Source organism: Pan troglodytes, chromosome 7 (genome assembly GCF_028858775.2).
Source record: "Pan troglodytes isolate AG18354 chromosome 7, NHGRI_mPanTro3-v2.0_pri, whole genome shotgun sequence".
In the NCBI taxonomy this organism is placed as follows: Eukaryota; Metazoa; Chordata; class Mammalia; order Primates; family Hominidae; genus Pan; species Pan troglodytes.
In genome coordinates, this window is record NC_072405.2 from 30,710,162 (window position 1) to 30,726,309 (window position 16,148).

General features: G+C 49.5%; 1 protein-coding gene across 4 annotated transcripts in view; it reads left to right on the forward strand.

Moving 5' to 3' along the window:
* SLC39A14 (solute carrier family 39 member 14) overlaps window positions 1-16,148 on the forward strand; it is a 55,268-nt gene that overhangs the window by 14,111 nt on the left and 25,009 nt on the right. The window contains exon 2 of one of the 4 annotated variants that reach the window (XM_054657305.2): window positions 9,376-9,493. The exons of the other annotated variants lie outside the window; for them this stretch is intronic. The gene's annotated coding sequence lies outside the window, so the exon portion shown is untranslated. The remainder of the gene's footprint in view (window positions 1-9,375; window positions 9,494-16,148) is intronic. 4 annotated transcript variants of the gene reach the window in all.

The window sequence follows — 16,148 nt, forward strand, 5'->3', positions numbered from 1 at the left end:
CCAAGTAGCTGGGAATATAGGCGCCCGCCACCAGGCCTGGCTAATGTTTTGTATTTTTAGTAGAGACGGGGTTTCACCGAGTTAGACAGGATGGTCTCGATCTCCTGACCTCATGATCCGCCCGCCTCAGCCTCCCAAAGTTCTGGGATTACAGGCGTGAGCCATAGCGCCCGGCCCCTAAATTTTTTTAAATGCAAGAAAACACGGCTGTATATGCCTATACTTTCAGGGCAGGAGAGGATTTTCCAAGCATGTTACTAAAAGCAGAAACTTTAAAAAGGAAAAGTATGACATATTTGACTTTACCTCTTTAAAAATTGTGTCAGTAATACCAGTTAACAAAATTAAAAGGCAAACAACTAATTAGGAAGAATATTTGTAACATGTGACAAAAGGTTAATATCTTGCCATATAATAAACCAATAAAAAAAACAAATGAATATATCAGCAAAAATGGGCAAAGAAGGCTGGGCGCAGTGGTTCATGTCTGTAATCCCCTCACTTTGGGAGACCGAGGCAGGTGGATCACCTGAGATCAGGAGTCCGAGACCAGCCTGGCCGACATGGTGAAACCCCGACTCTATTAAAAATACAAAAATTAGCCGGGTGTGGTGGCACGGGTCTGTAATCCCAGCTACTTGGGAGGCTGAGGCAGGACAATCGCCTAAACCCAGGAGGGGGAGGTTGCAGTGAGCCAAGATCATGCCACTGCACTCCAGCCTGGGCAACAGAGTGAGACTCTGTCTCAAAAACAACCACCAAAAAAAACAGGCAAAGAAGAGTAACAGGCAATTTGTAAAAAGGAGTAGAAATATAAAAGTAAACCTAAAACGTTGATAATCAAAGAAATGCAGGTTAAAATAATTAGAAAAATAAGTAATTTTTAGCCTATCAAATTATAAAGATGGAATAATTTAATACTCAGTATTGGTGAGAATCCTATGAAATAGGCACTCATACACAGGTAGTGGGAGTATGGAACTAGTTAAATCTTGGTCAGGCACAGTGGTACGTGCCTGTAGTCCCAGCTACTTGGACAGATGAGACTGGGGAGGATTGCTTGAGTTTTGGAGTTCGAGACTAGCTCGGGCAATGCAGCAAGACCCATCTCTACAAAAAAAAAAGTTAAAAATTAGCCCACCAGGCTTGGTGGCATGTGCCTATAGTCCTAGCTACTTGTGAGGTAGGAGGATCCCTTGAGCCCAGGAGTTGAAGGCTGTAGGGAGCTATGATCCAGGCACTGCACTACAGCCTGTGCCACAGAAGTGAGACCCTGACTCTATTTAAAAAATAATAATAATAAAACTTACAACCTTGAGGGTTTTTTGTTCCTTTTTGAGACAGAGTCTTACTCTGCCACCCATGTTGGAGTGCAGTGTCATAATCTCACCTCACCATAGCCTCCGCCTCCCAGGCTCAAGCAATCCTCCTGCCTCAGCCTCCTTAATAGTTGGAACCACAGAGGCATGCTACCATGCCCTCGCTAATTTTTTTTTTTTTTTTTTTTTTTTTGGTAGAGACGGGGTTTCACTATGTTGGCCAGGCTAGTCTCAAACTCATGGGCTCAAGCCATCCACCCGCATCGGCCTCCCAAAGTGTTGGGATTACAGGCGTGAGTCACCGCGGCTGGTGGTGGTGTTTTTCTTTTAGCCTGAGGATAGGGATCCTTGTCCATGCAGGTCTTCTGCTGGCTTTGGTGGAAAGCTGGGTGTGGTATGGTATGAGCCAGAAAGGACTACTGCCTCTGCTCAGGAGGATAGCCTCAGCAAATCATATAGTAAGTTCCTAATAAATAATTTGTTGACTGTAACCCCCGAGGGCAGGGTCTGCCTCCCAGCCAATTTTTTCCCTGCATCTCAGGATTCCTTTCATTCTTGGAAGATCCCTTCTGATCCTTTTCTTTGTTCCCTGCTGGGGAACAAGGATCCAGGAGAGGAGGAGGCAGCCAGCTCACCAGAAGCACCTCATCCACCCGCACAGGGATTACTGGGCTGCTGTCCTGGAGGGACAGACCTGGACCAGCTATATTGTTTCACTTATTTTACTGGAAGCCCTAAAAGTTGTATTTGTATGGGAGCAAGTGGGGTGGGGTATGGGGTGTGTATCTTGTTATTTGAAAGAGCCCTGTAAGATTGAACAGTCTGCACTCTCTGTCCTTTCCTGGAAGCAGAGGGCCCCGGCCAGGCCCCAGGGACTGGGCGCTTGTTTTCTTAGAGCACAGCGTACTTGAGGCTTGGGGCCAGGTGGAGCCGTGCTGGCCTGCAGGGAGGCTGGCCCTGCTTTCCCTACCAGGAAACAGAGAGGACAAGGCTTTGAGCCCTGGAATTCCTCCCTGCCTCCGCCCTTCTCTCCTGCTCACTGAGGGCGCGTCCTGTGCCCTGTCATCCCAGGCCCATGTGACTCCGATTGGCGTATCTGTATTCCAATTTCAATGCTGACCGTTTCTCCAGGGCTGGCTGTTTTCCATCTGATGGGCTGGGTAATTCTCAGGATACCAGGTCCCTGGGCAGCAAGCCACGCTGTTCCCATCTCCCTTCCCAGAAAGATGCAAAAAGTACAAAGTCACCCACTCCCCCAGGCCCGGGCTGCTGACCAAGTGCCAGCTCTCAGAACAGAAATTCCATGTTTCAGTTCCTGTTCCCAGCTCCTCGGCCGCCCCCTAACACCCAGCAGATGCTCTGTGGTGCCTCCCACGGCAGAAGCCTTGGCCGTGGGTAAACTGGTGTGTGCAGTGGCTCTGCTGGCCAGCTCCCGGCTGTGGCCATGGTGACTCTGGCATCACTCCCTCTTGGCAGCACTGGGCCCCCTCCCCCAGCATTTCAGGATGTGTGTGATGGCAGGGAAACTCAAAATTTCCATGAGCCACTGAGAAATTCTAGAAACAGCCTGTACTTGTGGACTTTCCTTTTTCTTCCTCTGCCACAGGGAAGAGTGGGAATGTTATTTTTGGTGGGATTATCAGCTGGTTGACCTTCTCAGGGATGTGGAAAGGGAGGCTGCCTGCCCGCCCGGGCCTCTCTCCCACTGCCTGCCTTTGTGTCCCCCCCCCAACCTCACTTTATGTTTAAAAAAAAAACCAAAAAACTCTGGCGGGCGCGGTGGCTGACACCTGTAATCCCAGCACTTTGAGAGGCTAAGGTCGACAGATCACTTGAGGTCAGGAGTTCGAGACCAGCCTGGCCAACATGGCTAAACCCTGTCTCTATAAAAAATACAAAAATTAGCCAGGCGTGGTGGTGGGTGTCTGTAATCCAGCTACTCGCCAGGCTAAGGTGGAAGGATCGCCTGAACCTGGGAGGCAGAGGTTGCAGTGAGCCGAGATTGTACCACTGCACTCTAGCCTGGGCAACAGAGTGAGACTGTCTTAAAAAAAAAAAAAAAAAAAAAAAAATCTTGGCCGGGCACAGTGGCTCATGCCTGTAATCCCAGCACTTTCGGAGGCCAAGGCAGGTGGATCACCTGAGGTCAGGAGTTTCAGACCAGCGTCACCAACAAGGTGAAACCCCATCTCTACTAAAAATACAAAAATTAGCCTGGCATGTTAGCAGGCGCCTGTAGTCCCAGCTATTCAGGAGGCTGAGACAGGAGAATTGCTTGAACCCGGGAGGCGGAGGTTGCAGTTGAGCTGAGATCGCGCCACTGCACTCTAGCCTGGGCAACAGAGTGAGATTCTTGTCTCAAAACACACACACACACACACACACAAAACAAAAACAAACAAACAAAAAAACTCCACCTTAATGTTTTACATCTGTATTCCAGGCCGGCTTCTCTGGCTCTCCAGGGTCTTCAGTTCTGTTGAAACAACTGCAGGAGAGGGGGGTCCCTGCCCTCTCCCCAAGGTTGCTTGTAGTTCACCCGAGCATAAAGACCAAAGAACAGTAAAAGTGAAATGTGTGGCACCTCATGAATGGGCAGTGGGAAAGTAACATGCTTTCAGTGGGTATTGTTTGGGGATGGACACCAGGTACTACCCAGCCCTCCAGTCTCTGCCCTCCTGGAGCTGACAGTCTAGTTAGGAGGAGATGGATAATGAAAAAAGACTAATAGGGCATTAGGGTTCTCAATGCCTGGGAGTGGGCTTTTTTGTCCACATTGAAGAGGCGACGCTTGAACTGAGACCTGTTAGGAAGGTCTAGGGGAAGAGCATTCTAGGCAGAGGGAATAGCAGGTGCAAAGGCTCTGAGGTCAGAATGAGCTTGATGTGTTAAAGGGATGGGAAGAAGGGCCTGGGTGGCTGGAGCCCAGTGAGTGAGATGAGGCAGTTATATGGTCAGCAGGATGGGCAAAGGCCAGTTGACACAGTGGTTTATAGACCAGGAAGAGGAGTTTAGATTTTATTCCATGTGGCTGGGTGTGGTGGCTCACACCCATAATCCTAGCACTTTGGGAGGATGAGGTGGGGGGATTGTTTGAGGCCAGGAGTTCAGGAGCAGCCTGGGCAACATAGCAAGACCCCGTCTTGAAAAAAGTTAAAAAAGAAATTAGGATGAAAAAGATTTTATTCTTCATATACTGGGAAGACATTGGAGGGATTGAAGCAAGGAAAGTGATGTGATCAATTTGTACTTTATTTTATTTTATTTTTTTGAGAGACAGAGTCTCACTCTCGCCTAGGCTGGAGTGCAGTGGCTCAATCTTGGCTGACTGCAACCTCTGCCTCCTGGATTAATGTGATTCTCCTGCCTCAGCTTCCCAAGTAGTTGGAACTACAGGTGTGCACCACTACGCCTGGCTAATTTTTTGTATTTTTTTGGTGGAGACGGAGTTTCACTATATGTTGGCCAGGCTGGTCCCGAACTCCTGACCTCAGGTGATCCGCTTGCCTCAGCCTCCCAAAGTGCTGGGATTACAGGCGAGAGCCACTGCGCCTGACGAATTTGTACTTTAGAAGGATGACTTTTTTTTTTTTTTTTTGAAATGGAGTTTTGCTCTGTTGCCCAGGCTGGAGTGCAATGGCACGATCTCGGCTCACTGCAACCTCCGCCTCCCGGGTTCGAGGGATTCTCCTGCCTCAGCCTCCCGAGTAGCTGCGATTACAGGCATGTGCCACCACGCCTGGCTAATTTTTGTATTTTTAGTAGAGATGGGGTTTCGCCATGTTAGCCAGGCTGGTCTCGAACTTCTGACCTCAGGTGATCCACCTGCCTCGGCCTCCCGAAGTGCTAGGATTACAGGCGTAAGCCACCGTGCCCACCCCAGATGACTCTTTCATTAAGCTGTGAACTTAAGATTTGGGCACTTGATACGTGCATATGTTAAACTTAAAAGAGGGGAGGTGGGGGACTCTGACAGAACAGAGCTAGGTGCTGAGAGGAAGCTGGAAGCCCAGGTAAGAGATTGTATTTTATTTCAACATTTCCTCCATTCAAATTCCTTGTACTCCATCCACTTTGCAAGGAAGACTTGGATGATCTCTTGTCCTCAGGGAGTTTACAATGCAGTGTCTTCAGATTCAGAGAGTCCTTCCAAATTTTCCTGGAGGGGGCCTTGAAGAATGAGCAGCATTTAAAAGGCTATTGTTGGCCAATCGTGGTGGCTCATTCTTGTAATCCCAGCACTTTGGGAGGCTGGGGTGGGAGGATCTCTGAGCCAAGGAATTCAAGACCAGGCTGGGCAATAGGGTGAGACCCTGTCTCTACAAAACAATAAAAAAAGTAGCCAGGCATGGTGGTGTGAACGTCTGGTCCTAGCTGCCCGTGAGGCTGAGGTGGGAGGATCGCTTGGGTCCGGGAGGTCAAGACTGCAGTGAGCTGTGATCATGTCAGTGCACTCCAGCTTAGGTAACAGAGCGAGACCCTGTCTTAAAAAAAAAAAAAAAAAAAAAAAAGGCAGTAGTTATTAAAAACTTGGAGTGTCCAGTTGGTGTTAAAGTCGTGATGCAGTTCACTCATCCACTCTCTTGCTGATGGGCTTTTGGGGCCGCCCTGGTTTTTTGTTACTGTGAATAGTGCTGCCATAAGACGTCCTCGGCGTTGAAAGTCACCCAGAAAGGAGCCTGTCCGAGTTGCAAGCTAAAAGCAGAAACGCTTTGTGGCAATCGATTGCTCCCTGGGGTTGGTGTTAGCTGGAAAGGGTAAGCCTTTAAGTCTGGTTAGAATTTTGATCCCTTGTTAATAGGCAGGCAGGCAGTTTGCAGGACGTGGAGGAGTGAAAGGGCAAGTGGAAATACATAAGTGGTTATATTGTCAGGGAAGTCACTTCTTTTGTGCCATATTATCTGGAAAATGCCACCATACCCCCTGCCTTGAAGTTTTTAAACCTGAGGATAGGGGGCCTTGTGTGAGCGGGTGTTGGATCATCTGGCCCTGAGTGAGAGCTGGGTGTGATATGAGCCAGAAGTCTCTGTCCTGGAACCCATTTGTGTGTGTGCCCTAGGCAGCCTCTCTTCAGAGCCCTGGGCCAGGCTCCTCCTGCTTCCTTTGTGTCTCTGACAGGGAGCTTTAAGAAGACACCTGTAGCCGGGAGCATTGGCTCACGCCTGTAATCCCAGCACTTTGGGAGGCCAAGGTGGGCAGATCACCTGAGGTTGGGAGTTTAAGATCAGCTTGTCCAACATGGAGAAACCCCGTCTCTACTAAAAATAAAAAATTTAGCCGGGTGTGGTGGCGCATGCCTGTTCATGTCTGGGGGCAGGGGTGAGGATGTGTCTGTCTGTTTATATATGCGTTTGCACGGTGAGTCTGTGCATATACACATTTAAGCAGCAGGTGCTTATTAAGATCCTACCAACCCCACAGGACTGTTAGGAAACAACCAGAAAAACCTAAAATATAAGCCCTGTCCTTCTAGGACCGTATGACATTGAAACTAAGCAGGAGGTGAGAATGTTTCCTGGATGGGGATGGGACTGGTGCTGGAGGATTGGGGTGGATCTGAGGTGGTGCTGTGTCCTGCAGTACACCCTGTTTTCTTCATCCAGGCCCTTCACACCTCGTGGAGAGAGTGCATGGGGTGCGTGCAAACCACTGACATGAATGGGACTTCCTAGTCCTGTGGCGGGGAGGAGTGTGGAGATAGAAACGTGTAGGGATGGAGGGGTAGGACATTTCAGATGCAGCCCAGGGCAAGAGAGCAGTGGCAGGTGAGGGTGACAGTGGGTAGGACGCCAGTTGGAGAGACCCCTGACTCCCAGGCAGAAGGGCCATAGCACATTGCTGGAGGGACGGAGTGTTGGGAGGTTGTGCTTTGGGTGGGGAGGGCCGGTGATGAAGTGGGGGCAGGAGGTTCTGGAGGGGAGGGGCTGGGTGGCCAGGAGGGAACAGCAGGGGCTGGAGTGTTTCTTTCTGTTCAGGAGCCTGGAATCTTAGGGAGATGCTCTGGGTTCGTGGTGAGCCCCATAGGGAGAAAGCAGAGGATGTGGGAAGGCCTTAACTTCAGTAATGAGATGGTGGCTGCCAGTGACCTTGAGCCAGAAGAATGTGCTGTGTGGGAGGTTTGGACAGCCCGAGGGAAAATGGAGGAATTATGATTCACTTGTCTACCTTTCTAACCCAATTTGGAAATATGGGCTTTTCCTTTCTTTCTTTCAGTAACCCTCTTTCTCATGAGAATGGGGCTTTTTTATTAATCTGTTGATAAGTATTTATAGTTACTGAGAAATCAAAAGTCCAAGATGCAGCCCCTGCCTTTCTTGCTGGCGCCCTGGTCGTGCCCTCTTGAGCAGGGACGACGCAGGGGCTGGGCTGGAAGGGGCCGGCGCTGAGCAGCGGCGCTTCTTACCTGTTTTGGTTAAGAGATCTGGAGATGGAATGAAAAAGCGCTGGCTCTGCCTGTGAGACTGGTAGCCCTCCGACTTCAGTGTGCATCATGATCACCTGAGCACTTAGTCAAACCCAAGTTGCTGGTCCAACCCCAGTGTCTGATTTAGTGGGTTATGGGGGGAAGTGCTAAGAGTTTGCACTTCCAGCTAGTTCCCAGGTGTCAGTGATGCTGCTGTTCCAGCAACCGCACTTTGAGAACCCCTTTCCTGGAGAAATTACCACACAAGACTCTGCATCTCAGCTGCAGACTGGCATGGGCGGGGTCTTTGAGGAGGAGTCGGGCGTGAGCGGGCTTGAGGGCTAGGAGATCGCGCAGGGGGAGGTAGTGGTACAGGAGGACCCGGGGGAGGTGGGGTAGGCTGGGGGCAGGTGGTCTTGGCTGCAGGCCCAGCAGTGGGGTTGCCACTGAGGCTTGGCTTCTGGGGTCCACTTGCTGCCCATCCAAGCATGCCTCGCTACTGCTGCACAGGTGCTTGTCATGGGCCAGCAGATTGACGTGAGCACAACACAAAGGCTAAAGGTCAGCCAAGGGCCCACCTCCCCTCCCCGGGGTGGTGAGGTGAGAGGCTTAGGGGGGCTATCAGTCATTTTGAGAGGTAGGGCGTGCACAGGCTTCTTGTGAGAGGCCCTTGGAGGCACATTTTGCTCAGGGTATTGCTGCCAGAGAGTTGGAGTTAGCATTTATTAGTATTTATTTTACTATTTTGCTTTCTTTTTACAGTCTAGAGGTCTTTTGGTTTTTATACCTGTTATGCCGTGAATTCACAGGGAAGAGGTTCCAGCAGCTCAGGCCCCTACCCTTGGTCCTCACAGTGCCCTCCTCTGGGTGGGGCAGGCTGGCCCTTCAGTTGAACCTAGGTATCTTTCTCTTGGGCTTCCTTCTTTTTCTGGTCATTTTCCTGCATGCGTTCCAGGAAGCAGTCTTGGCTCTTAGAGCGCTCACTGTGCTCAATACGCACATTAATTCTCTTGGCCAGAATCTTGCCCTTGTTTGTTTACAGCTATGCCGACAGCATGGTGGGGAACACTGCAGACGCCTCTGGTTTTGCCATGGTAACATTTGTGGGTTATTCCTTTTTTGAACAGTACCCATTCCCTTGAGGTCTAATGTCTACAGTATCACCTTATAGATTCCCTCGTATGTGGTCAAAGGAACAACTCCATGTTTCCTTTCGACACTAGAGCATACTTCTTTTTTTTTTTTTTGAGACAGAGTCTTGCTCTGTCGCCCAGGCTGGAGTGCAGTGGCGCAATCTTGGCCCACTGCAACCTCCTCCTCCTGGGCTCAAGTGAATCTCCTGCCTCAGCCTCCTGAATAGCTGGGACTACAGGCATGCACCACCATGCCCGGCTAATTTTTGTACTTTTAGTAGAGATGGGGTTTTTCCATGTTGACTGGTCTCGAGCTCCTAGCCTCAAGTGATCTGCCCACCTCGGCCTCCCAAAGTGCTGGGATTACAGGCATGAGCCACCGTGCCTGGCCTACAACTCCATGTTTTCTAGAAGGCCCCTCTCCTCTTCCCCTTTGTGTTCGTCATTTGGGCAAATTGCTGGAAGATGGTGGTTCCAGCTGAAAGGCTTTTTAAAATTTTTAACTTTTTTTTTTTAACAGGGTCTCGCTCTTGTGCAGGCTGGAGTGCAGTGGTGCAATCATAGCTTGTTGCAGCCTCAAACTCCTGGGTTCAAGCAATCCTCCCACCTCAGCCTCTCACACTGCTGGGATTACAGGGGTGAGCCACCACATCCAGCCCTTGAACCAGTCTTAAGTGTGTAACAGTCCTGCGGGGAGAGCCTGGACACCTTCCGGAGGGTGGATCCTGGGACATGCATTTCCCTGGTGTGGCTCATGGCAAGGACGGTGTGGTTCTGGAGCAGGCGGCTTCTTGTGCCATAGCTATCTGGTGGGAGCACAGGCAGCAGCTCCATGGCATCCCAGCTCTGCAACGTGATCTTTGCAAATAGGTAGCTCCTGGGACTTAGCCTAGAGTCTTGTTAATTCAGCTCTTCGAAGGAGCCTCTAGGCCATTTAATATCCTGTACAAAACCCCTGTCTGCCGAAATAGCCTAACTGCACCCTGATCTATACATCCCCCTTGTCATCATCATTCAGGTTAGGTTCCTTGTTGAATTGTTTGCTTTCCCTACTTTGTTGAGGGCAGGTGCTAGGTCCTTTGCATCCCCAATACCTAGCATGACTTCTGGCATATAATTGGTAAGCAGTGAGTATTTGTTGAATGGATAAACTCTTGGAGTGAGTTTTTAAAGCCAGTAGGTAGTACGCTAGCTTTTAGTTCAATTAATGTAAATGAAATTCAAGGTCAGGGAGTTGTTTACTCTAGAGAAGTGCATAATAGGTGGTCCTGACACCTGACTTCAGATGATCTGGGTTAAAGTTGGTCTGTGGGCCGAGGAGGATAGAATGTCCTTGGAAAGTGGTTCTGAGCTCCTTGTTCTTTTTTTTTTTTTTTTCTTTTGAGATGGAGTCTTTGCTCTGTTGCCCAGGGTGGAGTGCAGTGGCGCGATCTCGGCTCACTGCAACTTCTGCCTCCCGGGTTCAAGCAATTCTCTGCCTCAGCCTCCCGAGTAGCTGGGATTACAGGTACCCGCCACCATGCCCTGCTCATTTTTGTATTTTTAGTAGAGACGGGGTTTCACCACTTTGGCCAGGGTGGTCTTGAACTCCTGACCTCGTGATCCGCCTGCCTCGGCCTCCCAAAGTGCTGGGATTACGGGCATGAGCCGCCGCTCCTGGCCAGGGCTCCCTGTTCTTTATCAGGTTGCAGGGGCGATGCAGGCAGACTTCAGTTAGAAGGGAGGCAAAACTTCTCTGCCTCTAGCCCATTATGTGCCCAGCACTGTCCCAGGCACTGTGTTGCAGGCAGGGAGGAGAGGAGGACATAGAAGAAATAGGAGGGAAGGATGCATTTCAGAAAGTTATCTTCAAGGAATACAAATCTAGCTGGGGAGGCTCCCTGGGAAACAAGGTAATGAGGAGTCCATAATAGCCAGAGAAAAGTGCTGGAAAAGTGATCCAAGACGGCTTCCTGGACAGGGAGGTAATTGAACAGAACCAGAATTCAGGACTAAGTAAAGCCATTGTCCTGAGAACCCAGAAGATAGGGAACTAGGAAGGTGCCGGGCTCAGTGCTGTGCTGTGCAGCCTTTAAGCTCTGTCTTGATCAGAGTGCCTCTGCGAGCTCGGTGCTTTCACAGTTTAATTGTGCCGGACACGCTTGGGAAGTTCCTGGCAGGCCCCAAAGTTGAACCCAGGGCGTGTGGCACGTCGTGTTGTCCAGTGATTTGGCCACTAGATCATGCTTTCTATTTATTTATCTGATCCCGAATAACAAGCCGGGAAGTTCTGCTTCATGGGGGTGACGTAAGTGATGGATGTGAGTACCGCATTTCCTAAGCCACATGCCCGGCCTCACCGTCTGACAAATGGGAGTGAACTTGGATGACAGGGAGAATTTTGCAACTGTCTGGGAAGTGTTGATGGATGAATGATGAGAAGTGAGGTGACTCTGGCCCTGGCCTCGGGTGGGGAAAACACCGGCTGGCCACTGTGGGCCCTTCCCGGGTCCCTGCCCACCTGACTCAGTTGCTTTGGGAAGTCCCCTTTGCTCCAGCTCCAGCTGGGCTGGAGCAAGCCTGGCAAATGTGCTCCCTCCCTCCTTCCCTCCTCCTGGCTCCAGCGCCTGGGCCTGGCTGTCATTACACTCACTCCGTGCTCAGCGTGGGGCTAAATAAGCCATTCCCTGTTTGTCTGTGCCGGCTGCCTGGGGCCCTGACCACCCGTCTCTGCCTCATAACCTCCTCCCACAGGCGCTGGCACACACAATGGGGGCTCAGTAAATATTAGTTGGTGAACAGCAGGCTCAGGGTTCTAATTTTGTTCCCTGCTTCTGGGTCACCAGAGTTTTTATTATTATTTTTCTTAGTTTTCCCATCCTGCCCCTCCCAGCAGCACGAGGTTTCACAAGGAGAGTGAGTGGGCTCTGCTGGCCGCCCTCCTGCACTGTCTGGAAATTTCCCACCCTGGGTGGGCTTTGACTGTGCCAAGGCTTGAGGCAAAGGTCCTGGGAGCAGGAGCTGGAAGAAGATAATGCATCCTTTTAGGGTATGGAGGAGAGCAGTAGGTGGGAGGGCAAGAGGAGGCAGGGGGAGAATGGGCCGATTAAGCCCCGGGGCAGGGCCAAGCGAGGGTTGGTTTTCCAACTGTGAGATTTGCTGTTTGCCTGAGTGAAGGTGTCAGCCTAGGTCAGCTTGTCTGAGGGGAGAGTGGCTTCTCACACGGTGTTCTTTGGGTGAGTGGGGTGGGCCATGGGCCGGATGGTTTTTCTCAAAGTTCTTTCTACCCCCAGAGAAGCCTGTAGGGCAGTATTCACTTGATGACCAAGCTGGCAGATGACTGGGTTTCTGATTTCGTAAACTGGGACTTACACAGATGACTGTATCGTTGTTAGTTTGACCATGAATATCCACAGTGTATTAATCAAGCATTTGTAAAACATCTGGCAGTTTCCGTAGCCAAATGTGTTTTTTTAAATTGATTTATGTTATTTTGATGATTTTTTGAGACAGGGTCTTTCTCTGTCACCCAGGCTGGAGTGCGGTGGCACAGTCATAGCTCACTGCAGCCTCAAACTCCTGGGCTCAAGCAGTCCTCCCACCTCAGGCCTCCTCAGCAGTGGGGACTACAGGCATGCATCACCACACCTGACTAACTTTTGCATTTTTTATAGAGACAGGGTTTCACCATGTTGCCTGGGCTGGTCTTGAACTCCTGAGCTCAAGCAATCTACCTGCCTTGGCCTCCCAGAGTGCTGGGATTACAGACATGGGCCACCGCCCCCAGCCCTGTAATGATTTTTTATTATTTCTTATCTGAAGGGGTGTTTTTTTTTTTTTTTTTGAGACAGAGTCTCGCTCTGTTGCCAGGCTGAAGTATAGTGGCGTGATCTTGGCTCACTGCAACCTCCGCCTCCGGGGTTCAAGTGATTCTCCTGCCTCAGCCTCCCAAGCAGCTGGGACTACAGGCGTGCGCCACCGCACCCAGCTAATTTTCGTATTTTTAGTAGAAGCGGGGTTTCACCATGTTGGCCAGGATTGTCTCTATCTCTTGACCTCGTGATCCACCTGCCTCAGCCTCCCAAAGTGCTGGGATTGCAGGCATGAGCCACCATGCCCAGCCCTGTAATGATTTTTTATTATGTCTTTTTTTTTTTTTTTGAGTTGGAATCTCGCTCTGTCACCCAGGCTGGAGTGCAGTGATCTCAGCTCACTACAAGCTCCACCTCCCGAGTTCACGCCATTCTCCTGCCTCAACCTCCCAAGTAGCTGGTACTACAGGCGCCCACCACCACGCCCGGCTAATTTTTTGTATTTTTAGTAGAGACGGGGTTTCATCGTGTTAGCCAGGATGGTCTCGATCTCCTGACCTTGTGATCCGCCCGCCTCGGCCGCCCAAAGTGCTGGGATTGCAGGCGTGAGCCACCACGCCCGGCCGATTTTTTATTATTTCTTATAGGAAGGGTTTTAATGCTCACCGTCAGTCCTCTTACCATGCTTTCTGCATTCCTGAGCTGTCCGTATTTCCATTTCTGTATTAATTACATGCATTTCATTGTTAAGTCTTATTTCCCCCCTAGGAAGGGGACTATATTTTCTGACTTCTTTCATGCCCAACAATTTCTGCCTGTTGTCTTTACCAAATTGTGTGATGTGTTGGCTGGGGATCATATTCTCGGCTCATAGTTTCTTTTGCTCTGAATTGTGGAGACTTTCTGACATTCTTGCATTCTCTTCTGACACTGAATGGTGCTATTCGGGAAAGAAGAAGGCAGTTTGAATTTTTTCCCGTTTAAAAGAAGTTTTAGTATGTTTCTCAATTTTCTTTTCTTTTCTTTTTTTTTTTTTTTTTGAGACAGACTCTCACTCTGTCGCCAGCCTGGAGTGCAGTGGTGCAATATTGGCTCACTGCAACCTTCGCCTCCCGGGTTCAAGCAATTCCCCTGCCCCAGCCTCCTGAGTAGCTGAGACTACAGGTGTGCGCCCCCACACCTGACTAATTTTTATATTTTTAGTAGAGTTGGGGTTTCGCCATATTGACCAGGTTGGTCTTGAACTCCTGACCTCAAGTGAGCCACTGCGCCCAGCCAGGAAAATCTTGTGTTTTATCTTAGAACACATCTTCCATTTCATTCTTGGGTTCCCCTCTCCGGGAATACGAGTTATCCTTTTGTTAGTCTCTTTGTCTTCTCACTGTTTTTGGTTTAAGTTTTCTTGTCCATCTGCATTCACTGTGATTATCTCAAACTTTCCTTGAGCCATTTATGCCTAGTGTTCCATTTTTTGAACACCAAGCATATAGGAGTTAATTTATATCCTGCTCAAGGTCATCGCCAAAGTCTGATTGCAAAAATTCAAAAAATTGCAACCTCAGGCATAAATGGGTTAAATGACCGGCAGAATTTTGTTCTGTATTTGTCATAATGTATTGGTTCTTCAGTGAGGTTTTATTCCTCTTTTTTAGTAAGCCTGCATCCTCTTTTGGTCTCATGTTGGTTATAATCTCATCTTTGAGCTCTCGTCTCGTGGAACTGATGTTTTAATGAGGTTATTCCTCGGTGTGGAGCAGTGGTGAGGAACAGCTTTCTCTGGAGTTGTGGTTTACCTGTCTGTGGCTTGCTTTGCCTGCCGTTTCTTTTCCTCTTCCTCACGTGAGTGCAATTCTGCTCACATGTTCTGTTGGCTCTAAAATAAGAAAGGAACTTTCCTCTCCAGGTTTGTCCCTGCCTCTCAGCTCCAGGAGTGCTAAGGGCTGGGTATTTATGACCTGTTTTCTGTAGCCTGAAGGAATGCTAACTGTGTGGTGAGGTGGGTCTGTCCTCTATTCAGGGATGTAGTCCCTGCAATGTGGCTCAGCTCACTTCCTTGGGAGTTGTATTCCTTTTCTGTTAGAAGAGAAGGCACACTTGGCCAGGCACGGTGGTTTCCGCCTGTAATCCCAGCACTTTGGGAGACCGAGACAGGTGTGTCACCTGAGGTCAGGAGTTTGAGACCAGCTTAGCCAACATGGTGAAACCCTGTCTCTACTAAAAATACAAAAATTAGCTGAGTGTGGTGGTGCATGCATGTAATTCCAGCTACTCAGGAGGCCGAGGCAGGAGAATCGCTTGAACCCGGGAGGCAGAGGTTACGGTGAGCCGAGATCACGCCACTGCACTCCAGCCTGGGCAACAGAGCAAGACTCCATCTTAAAAAATATATAAATAAATAAATAGAGAGAGAGAGAGAGAGAGAGAGAGAGAGAGAGAGAAGGACTACTAACTGGAATTTGGAATTGGATCATGTCCTCAATTCAGAATGTGGCCCGGGAGCCCTTATTTCCTTCCAAGGGAGTCGGCCCATTGTTTTTGGTCCAGGTGCACCGTTTTTTTTTTTTGCTCTTCCCCGGTAGCTTTTCCTCCTACTACTCAACTGAAGAGGAAAAAGACTTCCTCTTGCCACATTTGGGGATGTGAGTGAGAATTCTGCTTCTGCCCTTGTCATTCATTTGGTTTGTCAGGGTTGGGCCAGGAATAGAACATGAGCCATGCGTGGTGCCTCCTTCCTTTTTCCTTGCCTCTGGTTTTGAAGTTAATATATCTCTGATTAGATCTGTTTTCTTGTTTGGTTGCATTGGTTAATTTTTTTTTTCTTTTAAAAGTTTTACTCATTTTGTTAATTATCAGGTGTAGGAAAATTACACTTGTATTTCATTTTTTCATCTTAAGTCTTTAGTGTTTCAATATACTTGTTTTTATAATACTCATTAAACTCTGCAAGTTTATTCTCTTCTTTTCAAACTACGGATAGGGGTTCATTGTAATAATATGTTGCTTGTAGTCCTACCAAAAATTGGGCTTCAGATTCACGTCCGTGGCCCTTCCATTGCCAGGCAGCGCTTCCCAGCCCACTAGCACCCGCAGTCCTCAAGAGAAGTAGCCCTTGATTTTTTTTATTCCTTAAGACCTCCTCCTGGCCGGGCGCGGTGGCTCACGCCTGTAATCCCAGCACTCTGGGAGGCCGAGGCGGGAGGATCACGAGGTCAGGAGATCAAGACCATCCTGGCTAACACGGTGAAACCCCGTCTCTACTAAAAATGCAAAAAATTAGCTGGGCGTGGTGGTGGGCACCTGTAGTCCCAGCTACTCGGGAGGCTGAGGCAGGAGAATGGCGTGAACCCGGGAGGCGGAGCTTGCAGTGAGCCGAGATAGCGCCGCTGCACTCCGGCCTGGGCGAAAGAGCGAGACTCCGTCCCCCCCAAAAAAAGAAAGACCTCCTCCTTCCACCCTGAGGCCTGGCTTTGTCCTTTGTCTGCAACTTGTCAGGGTTTTTCCC